The sequence below is a fragment of the Manis javanica genome, chromosome 16, assembly GCF_040802235.1.
Source record: "Manis javanica isolate MJ-LG chromosome 16, MJ_LKY, whole genome shotgun sequence".
Taxonomy (NCBI): domain Eukaryota; kingdom Metazoa; phylum Chordata; class Mammalia; order Pholidota; family Manidae; genus Manis; species Manis javanica.
The window spans coordinates 44,373,396-44,383,882 of NC_133171.1; the positions used below are offsets into that span (position 1 = coordinate 44,373,396).

General features: G+C 48.4%; 1 long non-coding RNA gene across 1 annotated transcript; it reads left to right on the top strand.

Moving 5' to 3' along the window:
• Positions 1-4,339: 4,339 nt before the first annotated feature.
• LOC118971085 (uncharacterized) lies at positions 4,340-9,646 on the top strand. Its single transcript, XR_005059361.2, has 4 exons — positions 4,340-4,466; positions 4,567-4,626; positions 7,402-7,588; positions 8,034-9,646. It is a non-coding gene; the product is annotated as an uncharacterized lncRNA (long non-coding RNA).
• The last annotated feature ends 841 nt before the right edge of the window (positions 9,647-10,487 follow it).

A 10,487-nucleotide genomic window follows, 5' to 3' on the forward strand; every position in this document is an offset into this window, starting at 1 on the left:
GAGCTTACAAAGTCCCAGGACTGTGAGTGGCTATATAAATTGCAGCAGATCCACACAACAGACTACTACACAGCAATGAAGATGGAAAAATGATGACCGCATGCAACAGCACGAGAACAGGTCAAAGTAATCCATGATCAGAAGTCAGGAGACGGGCTCTGTCTGGAGAGCAGGGCTGGGAGGCAGGCTGAGGGGCCTCTGGAGCTGCGAATGTTCTATTTCTTGGTTTGGGTGGTGGTTACTTGGGTGTGGTCTGTTTATGGAAATTTGTCAAGCTGTGCAGTTAGGATCTGCATACTATATCCATATTATACATAAACAAAAGGTTTTAATCTATGTCTTACATAAAAATTATATAGTGTACAATTCCATTTGTATGAAACATCCAGAATAGGTAAATCCGAAGAGATAAAAAGCAGACTGGATGTTGCCAGGGGCTGTGGGGAGAGCGGGTGGGAGTGACAGCTCAGTGGGTAAGAGGTTTTCTTTGGGGTGATGAAAATGACTTGGAATTAGACAGAGGTTGTACAACATTGTGAATGTACTAAATGCCACTGAATCATTCCCTTTAAAATGGTTAATGGTTAATTTTATGCTTTGTGAATTTTATGTGTTGTGAATTTTACCTAAAAAATAGCCTCTCTCTAGGATGGGCCACCCTCTAAAAGCCATCTTTGTTGCTGTAATTCCTGCAGCTTGACAGCTTTGCCTTCCCTCCCGTCTCTGGCTGTGGTCACAGGCAGCTGAGTTTGAGGGGGCTCTGATCTTAACTCCAGAGAACTGGGGGTTCCAGAGGATGCCTGCTCAGCCATTACAGTGAATGGGCTCATAAGACTTAACAAGTCCATGGCACCTCTGGGGGTCTTTGGGTGATGAAGCCTGGGCTTGCAGGCCACTACATGGGATGCCACTGCCATGCCAACAACCACTACAGAGCTACAGACTTCCCAGGCCTTCAGCGGCGTCCTCAGCTGGAGAGCCATGGCTGCTCACAGTTCTCCCTTCCTTAGCCATAGTGTTTAGGTTCAGGAAAGAGTTCCAAGATGCATACAATTCCTCGTGCTGAGCAAGGGCTCCAGCACTGACTCTGCTGCTGCTCAGACTACCGCTCTCTCCAGGACCGTTGTTCCATCAGCCACCGGCCCAGCACCATAGCTGGGGGTCCTCAATGTCCTCATTATGTGCTCCATATTTTTCAAGTCATGTAATTTAGCTGTAAAAATTTGCCCCTGGCTGCACATGGCATAAGAGTGGCACAGAGGGGTGTTTTTTTTAAGGTGGTGTTAAAAATAAATTTAATAAGAAAGAGAGAGGAAGAGAAAGAACAAGAGACTGAGACTGTGTTTAATTTGAACTATGGAGAAAAAGACATGAACAGAAAGTCTGAGATTCTGGTGCTTTGGGTACACATGCCTGTGTGTGCATGTGTGCACACGTGTGGTGTGTGCACGTGCACACGCATGCATGCGTGTGTGTGTGAGTGGGGGTGAACAAATGCATGTTTCTCTTGAGTAACTCTAAGCCAGCTTTGTTTATTAAACCAAGATTTTTCCAGATCGTTAGGTTGTGATGCGGCTTAGTTTATACTGTGCAATATCCCATTTTAAGTATACACAGGTACCTAAGTGAAAACCAACTGAGCTGCCTCCATTAGTAAAAGAGTATGGGCAGCAATTAACGTTCAATGAACATTTTCACGAGTTTTTCCTTCCCCTTCCTTCCATTGGCCATATAATTAATGAATGTCTGAATGAACTCTGTCTCTATGAGACTAGAGGATTTGGACTCTGGAATCCACAGCATATGGAGAGAGGAGTACAAGGGTCTCCAAGCTGCACATTTAAGTGGCAGGGAGCCTATTCTTGTTGGCACTTCATGTGTAGAAGAGAGCCATGTCCCCTTCCCCAGGGCCCTCAGCCCTGAGGAAGATGAACTGCACCAGGGGTGAACTTATCATCTAGACTGAAGGTAAGGTTCTGTCCCACTTCTGGCTGAGAAAAGCCATATACACCATGTTTGGGATACACCGTGTTGAATATTGGGCTTCCTAGACTTTTTTCAATGATTTATGAGAAAGCTGGGATGTCTGAAATGGACATGTCCTGGAAGGACCAAGAAAATCCAAGTACTGAGGAGGTGGGGGGTGAAACTGACACACCACATCATCCCTTTCTCCACTTGAGCTGTGTTGCTAAGGTTTTTCATTTGTCCATGTCCAAACCCAGATGTTCGCATTTTCACTCAAACATTGTACCACACTAAAATCAGTTGTCAAGACTCTGTGGACACTGGAGAGGGGCAGGGCCATGGACAGAAGGCCAAAGTTGCAAGGGCTGGCCCTCTGTCCCAATCTTCTCCTTCCCTTTGCCAACTGCCATTAGCAGCTCGGGTCTAAGGAGGACTTCTCTGGTGTCATCACCTACTTCCTCTGGTACCTACCCAGGGCTCCATGGTGTCTGCCTAGAGCTGAGGAGGGGCTGGGAGGGGCCTCTCCAAGGGGATACCAGGAGAAGTCCTCTTAGATAAACAGAGATTGCCCTCCCACCACCCACCTCCTTTTCTGTCCCTCTCGTGCTTGGTTGGGACCCTATGGCCCTGTGCCCACAGCTTTTGCCTGGTCCCTCTTCCCTGGACAGCAAGAGCTCGGCCCCCAGAGCTTAGTGTTGAGTTGGGGTGCCCTCACTCTGTCTCTCACCAGCATGCCACCTGACCAGAGCCAGGATACCTGTCTTTCACTGGCGGTTGCCTTAACCCACCCTGTTTGACAGTCTGTGCATGCTGTTACCCCCAGATATCAGCCTGTCCTGAAACGCCCATTTGGCCTTACTCGGGCGCCATCTGGTGTCCAAGTGGGTCACTGCGTGTGGGTTCCCGCCTAACGGAAAGCCAGAGAGGTTTTTGCTTTTGTCTTTGTTTTTCCTGCTCTTCTTTTAGGACCAGAAAGGCTCTGTGGTGAAAGGCGGGGTCTATCTCATCTCAGTCACAGAAGTTGAACAGGCACAAGCTAGCTTGGAACATCCCCTGCTCTAAAGGAGATGTGCTCTGTGCTGCCCTGTCACAGCAGCTCTCGGAGACCCTTAGTCAATATTTTGTTTTATTTTGTATGTTCTCTAATATACATATTTAGAGATATTTGAAGATAATGGATTGATTAGGAGTCAGGATGGTTTCTATTATCTCAGCTACTTACTAGCTAGTGAAAATGGCAAGTTACTTTAATCTCTCTGAACCTCAGTTTCCTGATCTGTGAAATGGGGAGAATGACACCCCTTGGGAGGGTCATGTGAGATTTAAAATGAGAGCCTTCTGCCGAGTTGACAACAGAGGGTGGTCGGTCAATGTTTCTCCTTTTCTTAGCGGACACAGGGGGGTGTAGAATGACACAGATAGTAAATTTTAGTGACACAGTGAATGTAATATTTGGTTCTCTTGGTGTGGGGATGGGCAGACCGATTCCGGGCTGACATCACATCCTCATTCTCACTTTCCTCCAGCGTCTTTGCATGGCTGGAAAGAGGAGTCAGGACTGACGCCACTGTGTGCAGCCTCCCTGATCACACCTCCACTGAGGAGACTAGAGGCACACTTCCATTCCAGACTTACAGGAAACTGGTTAGTAAGTCATAAGGCAAGTTGCTCTTGACTAGTCTTGTTTGGAAACATTCTCCAGGGCCCAGTGTGCCCAGCACAGACCAGTTTCCATTCCACAGTGTTCGCCACCATGTCCTGAGCACCTATCTAGGTGAGTATTTTACAAATACTGCCTCATGTACTCTTTAAACAACCATTTGAAGTCAGTATCACTGTCCCCATTACATGGATGAGGAAACTGAGCTTCCTAGGGATCAAGCCACTTGCTTTGTTTTAAGATCATGCATCGAGGAAGCCATGAGGTCCATGTAGTGCCAGATCCAGTTTTCCCTCTTCCTGCTGCTCCCGCCTGCCCCTCAGAACCCAGCCGGCCTCTCAGGGGCCGTCTTCTGGGGCGACAGCCTGTCCCTGAGCCAACCAGAGGCAGCTTTCTCCACCAGCCCCCGCCCCCGGCATCAAACAAGTCTCCTTTCTGCCCAGGGCCATTGGTTGCGCCCCCAGCTGTCTTCCTCACGGTTCCTGCCGTGTGGCTATATTAAGAACGTGAACCGTAACATTAACACTTTTAAAAAATCCAAAAAAGAAAGGAAGAAAGGAAAGAAATACCCCTGAAGAGTCTAAAGTCAGGTCCAGCCAAGGGTCATAAATCAATGTCAGTAAATTTATAAACAGTTCATAAACGTAAGTGCTTTTCACAGGGCTGTTTGTTATTGTGTTGGGCCAGGACGGGGGCGGGGCGGTGCAGAGAGGAGCCCTTCATCCGTCTGTCTTCCTGTCGGGAGCCCTCAGATGGCTGCGGGAGGAGCAAGGAAGGGACCGGCGTGGCCTAAATACTGACATGCAGGTGGCCGGGGCCGGCGGAAACCTGCGAGAGGGTAAGAGACCCCAGCCTGGATGACAGGTGAGCTGAGCGGGAACTTGAAGAGGTTTGCCGACATTCATAGCAGCAACGTCATCACTGTAAATTTTTTCCAGGTGCTCGTGTTTACTTCCCTAAGTGTTCTGTCTTGGAAATTCTGGGGTGCGCCGGCTGAGGTGAGTGGCCACGGGGAACACTGGAACGCAGAGCGCCAGTCTTCACACCCAGGGCTCCCTGCACACTCCAATGGCCCCACCTCCACCTCACCTTCACTCAGCCCACGCCAGGACCCAGAACCCAGAGGCTGGGTTTGACGACAGGCTCTGCTGTGACACGTCCTATAACTGTGGGAAGTTAACTAGCTTAGAGGGTCTGGGTTTTGTAGATGAAAGGGGAGAATGGCTGTCACTGTGTTGAGAAACAGCAGCGCTTCGGCCCTGGAAGCTCACAGGGGTGGTCTTGAAAAGAACTTCTCAGCCTCTCTCCACCTTTCCATCAAGATTAGCAGATGCACTACATCGCCTCCATGTTTTTATTTTTCTCTCCTCCTGGTCCTGTGCTCATGCCACTTTGCTATCAGCCTTAAACCAAGAGACCCTGTACAAATGATCCCTTGCCAATGAGTCCTTACAGTGGTGGATTCTTCTTACCAGAAAATCCTGTTTCTAGAACTCCACGCTGGCCCAGCCCAGATACCCTGTGGTATGTTTGCCTTGACACCTGCTGACCAGGTAGCCAGTTGGTAAGGGTTCATGGGTGTTCCCCTCTAGCCTCATCCACCCACTTCCAATCCAGGTCCCCTGAACTAAGTCACTGATAATGAGTTCACTCATGGGGACCTAGAGGATGGACCCAAGCTGGCCAACTTGTGATTTCACTATTACATTTTACAACCTTAGGGCCCACAAATCCCTCCAGAATGGCACATAATGAAGGTAGGTACAGAGATCCAGTGCCTTCTGGAAGCTTCTCCCTCCCCAATTCTGAGACATATACATACATTTCTAAGTGTGAGTGATTGTACTTCTGACAAAGCAGCTCTTCTTTTACTGAGACTTTTAAAACTGCATTTGTCCATTTATTATTGTCCCTGTATTCTATAACCCTGGTCCCCAGTTTCTGTGAGATTCTGGTTGCTGCACACTCAAGGATCTGACAGAATCACCTGTGCAGATAGAACTGCCCGTGAAAACTCCCTTAACCAACTGCACCTTTCCAGGCCAGCACTAAACAGGGATTTCATTTATTTGAAAAGTAGGTATTAAATATGTCAGATAGAGGAAGTTAAATGTAATGGGCCCAATTCCACACTCGGTTCCATATGTGTAAATCCCACTGATGGAGAACAGAGTGCGGCCAGAGCAGCAAAAAACAAAAGTCCCTGGTCTGTGGGAGGAAATTGCGTTCATGATGGATCTTAGCTGATGTTCTAATGGACATTGAATAGAGGCTGTTCAACCTGGAAGCGGCCCTGAAGTTCTTGGGGTTGTTCGATTTTTTTTAAGTTAGGACCTGTCACATTCCTGCTTTATTCCTTGATTTTATTTTCTAACTTGCAGTAAACACTTGCCGTTTCTCCTCAGAGCTTTTGTTTCAATTCAACTGTGCTTGAGATGAGTTTTCTGAGGGTGGCTGGGTGCTTTTTCAGAGAGCAAGCACACATTTTAGAGCCTAAGTTTGGGGAGCAGCCTGAGGCCTCCAGACACTCAACTATATGTAAAGCCTTGCTACTCAAAATAGCAAGTCTCTGGAGCAGCAGCCGCAGTATTCACCAGCAACTTGTTAGAAATGCAGGGTCTTGGGCCCCCCAACCCCCGACCTACTGAATCCAAGTCTACATTTTAACGTAATCCCAGGTGATTCATGTGCACATTACAATTTGAGAAGCCCTGGATTAGAGAACAGAAACTGAATGTGACCCTGTCTTTGACATGAATTTATCAACAGGCATTATCTTAAGAACTGCAAGAGTCCAGTTCAGAGGTTTGTGATAACTCTGCAGGGGTAACTCACCAGCCCCGTGGCAATCTTCCCTGGTGTGCATTAGAATTACTGAAGGAACTTTTCCAAAATGTGGCTGTGCAGGACCAACCCAAGAAACTGATTCAACTGGTGTCTGGGAAGGGACTCAGCCCTTTGTATTTACTAAGGCTTTCTGAGTAATGGTACTGTGCAGCTGGGCTGGGAGGTCCTGGGATAAAATATTGCCTTGAAGAGTAACACTTCTTTAGGAACAGGAGTGATGTAATTTTCTGATTTTCCCACCACGCATTGCCTGTGGGGCCTCATGAATGATACAGAGATGGGTTCCATTTCTGCCCTCCAAGAACCTGTGAGGCAGTTGAAGAAAAAGAGAGATGCAGAGCAAGAGGGTCACGCAGAGTGCTTCTGAGAAGTGCCAGCCAGGTCCACGAGGAGGGTGGACGGAGGAGCAGGAAGGGATGGAACAGGATGGCACAGATGGAGCCAGGAGGTGCAGGATCTGAGAGGTGGCAGGTTAGAGCTGGAGGGATCTTAGGAATCTCCCAGTTTGGCCACCAAATAGCCCCTGTAGGGGTTTTCAACCTTGGCACCACTGATATTTTGGACCACATAATCCTGGACCCAAATAATATTTTGGGGGCTGTCCTATGCAAGATATTTTGCAGCATCCCTGGCCCCTAATCACCTTATGCCAGTAGCATCCATGTACATGTGTGACAAGCAAGAAATGTCTCCAACTTTGCCACATGTCCCCCAGGGACAAAATTGCTCCTGATTGAAAAACCCAGGCATACAGCAATTAAGGAAGATGGTGGTAGGCTGAGACACTGACATGGAAGGTGCACGGACATGTGTTAAGAATAAAAAGTTGCCAACAACATGGATATTAGTCCGAATAAGAAAAGGTATGTGTATGTGTATATACAAGGGCTGTGCGCAGAACGATGGCTGTGGTATCTGCTCTCTAGGCGTTAAAGCGTGGATGCCGGCACTCAGTTACGTGGACTCCAACCCCGGCTCGGCCGCCTATTACCCACACTGGCCAACATCCATCTTTAAAATGGGGCCAGCTGTGCTTGCCTCAGTGGATTGTCACGCAGATTAAGGTCCATCACTCAGCAGAGGTGAAGCATTCCTGGCAGAGCCTGGCACAGGGTAAGCAGTTTCCGGGGTTGAGCCGTATCTGACGTTCTTAGCTGTGAGGAGGAGAAGGGAAGGCAGGGACAGAGGACAGAGAGGAGACTTCCAGGTGCTGCTCTGTAAACTGCTCCTTTTAATCCTGTATTCCAAGACTGTATTTGTACATTAATTGTGTAATAAAACACACGCAAAGAAAGAAATGTTCTAGTTTAGCCCACCTCTTTTTTTTAAATTAGAGTTTTATTTTGGAATAATTTTAGATTTACCAAAAAAGTTGCAAAATAGTACAGAATGTTCTCTTACGCCGCTCATCCCTAGTGTTACTGTCTTACATTTCCGTGGTACAGTTGTCAGAATGAAGAAACGTTAGTACATCAGTATTAACTAAACTGCAGACTTCATTTGGATTTCACCAGATTCTTTTTTTTTTTTTTCTCACTAACGTCCTTTTCTGTTCCAGGCTCCCGTCCAGGGCACCACAGTGCATTTCATCATCACATCTCCTCAGCCTCTTCCTGGCTGACAGTTGCTCAGTTTTCTTTGTTTTTCCCGACCTTCACATTTGGCAGGGTACTGGCCAGGCATCTGCAGAAAGGCCCCTTCATTTGGGTTTGGCTGATGTCTTTTCATGGCCAGACTGTGGCTATGGGTTTCGGAGGAAACCACGGAGGTGACGTTCCTTCTTGACGCATCACGCCGGTGAGCACATGCTGTCCACAGGACCTGTCCCTGATGGTGCTGACCTGGATCACCTGGCCAGGGTATTGTTTGCCAGGTTTCTCCACCACCAAGAGACCCTCCCCTTCCACACCCCACTCTCTCGAAGCGAGTGGCCATGTGCAGTCCATACCCCCAGAGGGGAGAGTTTAAGCTCCTCCTGGAGAAGGGGGTATCCATGTATTACCTGAAGTTTTCCTCTAGGAAGACTTATCTCTTCTCCCCCATTTACTTATTTATTTAGGCATTTATTTACACAAGTGTGGCCTTGTAGATATTTTTTAGACTTTGGCCTATAATCCAATACTGTGTTACTTATTTTGTTGCTCAGATCCTCCCTTCATTTTCATCAGTGAAGAAGCCCTGGTCTGGGGGTAGGGGATGGTCTGTGGCTCAGGGGGCTGCAGCAAGGAGATGGGTCGTGGGTTACAGGCCCAGCTCGGGACCTTTGGTTTGGGTTCTCACAATGACGGCCACAGCAGGTGGGAAGAAGAAGGAACAGAGGCTGTCTGATTGGCGGCAAGGCCACTGCCCATGCTGGGCTTGGGGTGGAACTCCAATGGTAAGGATGTAAACAAGGGGATCTAGACGTGTGATTTGCAGGCACATTTCATCCGTAAAATTCTGGAAAAACTAAGGCCTTGATGTGGTTGAGAAAGTGATGCCGTGGAGACCCACGACTTTCTCAAGGGTCGTAGAACAACGCTGCAGACTTTGTGCGATTGTGGGGGAGGGTGACACAGGCATGTTGAAATCCCCAGTGTGGAGGATGGAGAATAAAGTGTGAAAAACATGTCATCACTGGCTCTGGTGTGAATGGGCGCGTGTATGAGCCTTGTTCCCATTAGTCAGGCTTGAACCTGGAGTCCCACAATGTACCCGACGGTTTTAACATCAGGGTTGCATCTTACCTTCCATGCCGTAAGGAGTCCCCAGGGGTGTAAGAGTCCCTCTTTCCTTCCTCTGTGGCTTCACGGTGACTGTGGCCCTTTGCTCCCTCACCCACAGTCCTACCTTTTCTTTCTCTCAGCCTCCCATGTGGGGTCTCAGGCCTTCTCTCATTCCGGTCCCATGGTCCAAGGGCAAGGGAAGAAGGGGAGAGGAGGTGAGCAGGACTTGGATCTCACAGCAGGTCCAGGGAGAGCCAGTCTTTTCACAGCCCAGCTGGCCTCTCCCAGCACAGCTCCCAGAGGCATAGGGTTTGGGGCTCTTCTCTGCCTGCAGTCACATCCCCCAGGGCCCCTTCCATTCCCCATGCCTCCTTGTGTGTATTTCTCCAGGAAACAGGGCGTATGGTAAGAGAGAGATGCCTGTGATCTTCCACCAGTACCTGTGAGACATCACAACCTCTTGTGATGCCCAACAGAGAACAAAAGACTATTGTTTTCACAAATTAAGAGACAGAAAGAAGAGCTCTACGAGATCTTTCTGGCTAGTGGACCTGTTCTTAGATAGAGACTATTTACAGAGGTACATGAAGCAATGTACGTAAAATAATTATGATTCTTAATTGAAGCTTTTCAGAGTATCCTTTGGTGGCAGGAGGAGAAGGTGTAGGGTTTTAATATTTATCAGAAGGTGAAATGAGTTAAAATTTGAGCGTGAAAGCTCAGACCTTGTCCAGCCCTTGGGTTTGGGCAGGTGAGGGGACAGCCCTGGAATGGAGGGCGTCTTGGCCAAGGCCACACCCAGGTCCTCTTGACATGTCCTTCCAGTTAACTGGAAGCTGTGGGCTTCTCCACAACTTCTCCCAGATGGTCTGGCTGGTAAAGACAAGAATAACTCACAATGGAAGAAGAGGTGAGTCAAAGAGAAACAGGCTCCAAGAGAAGGGAGAGCAGACAGCCTGACCACAGGCAGGCCCCCTAGGTCAGCCTCCGTCTCCCACACACTAGGGGAGAGCTTTCCTGGAAGCCAGAACTCTCTGGCCAGGAAAATTTTTTTCAAGTACCAAGATGAAGCATATATGGATCCTGGGATTCAGACCATGAAAGAGGAAGAGGAGAAGGGATGGGAAAAGCAGAGAAAAGGTTGTGATGTCAATGCACTGTCCACAGATAAGCTTCTAGAAACCACCAAGGTGGTGACATGTAAATGGGAGGACACTCCTAAGTACAGGAGGGGCCTTAGCTTGACTCAGCCAGATGTGGCTCCCTCTCTTGACCAGTCCCAGGCCAAAGGGGCTTCCTCTGCCCAG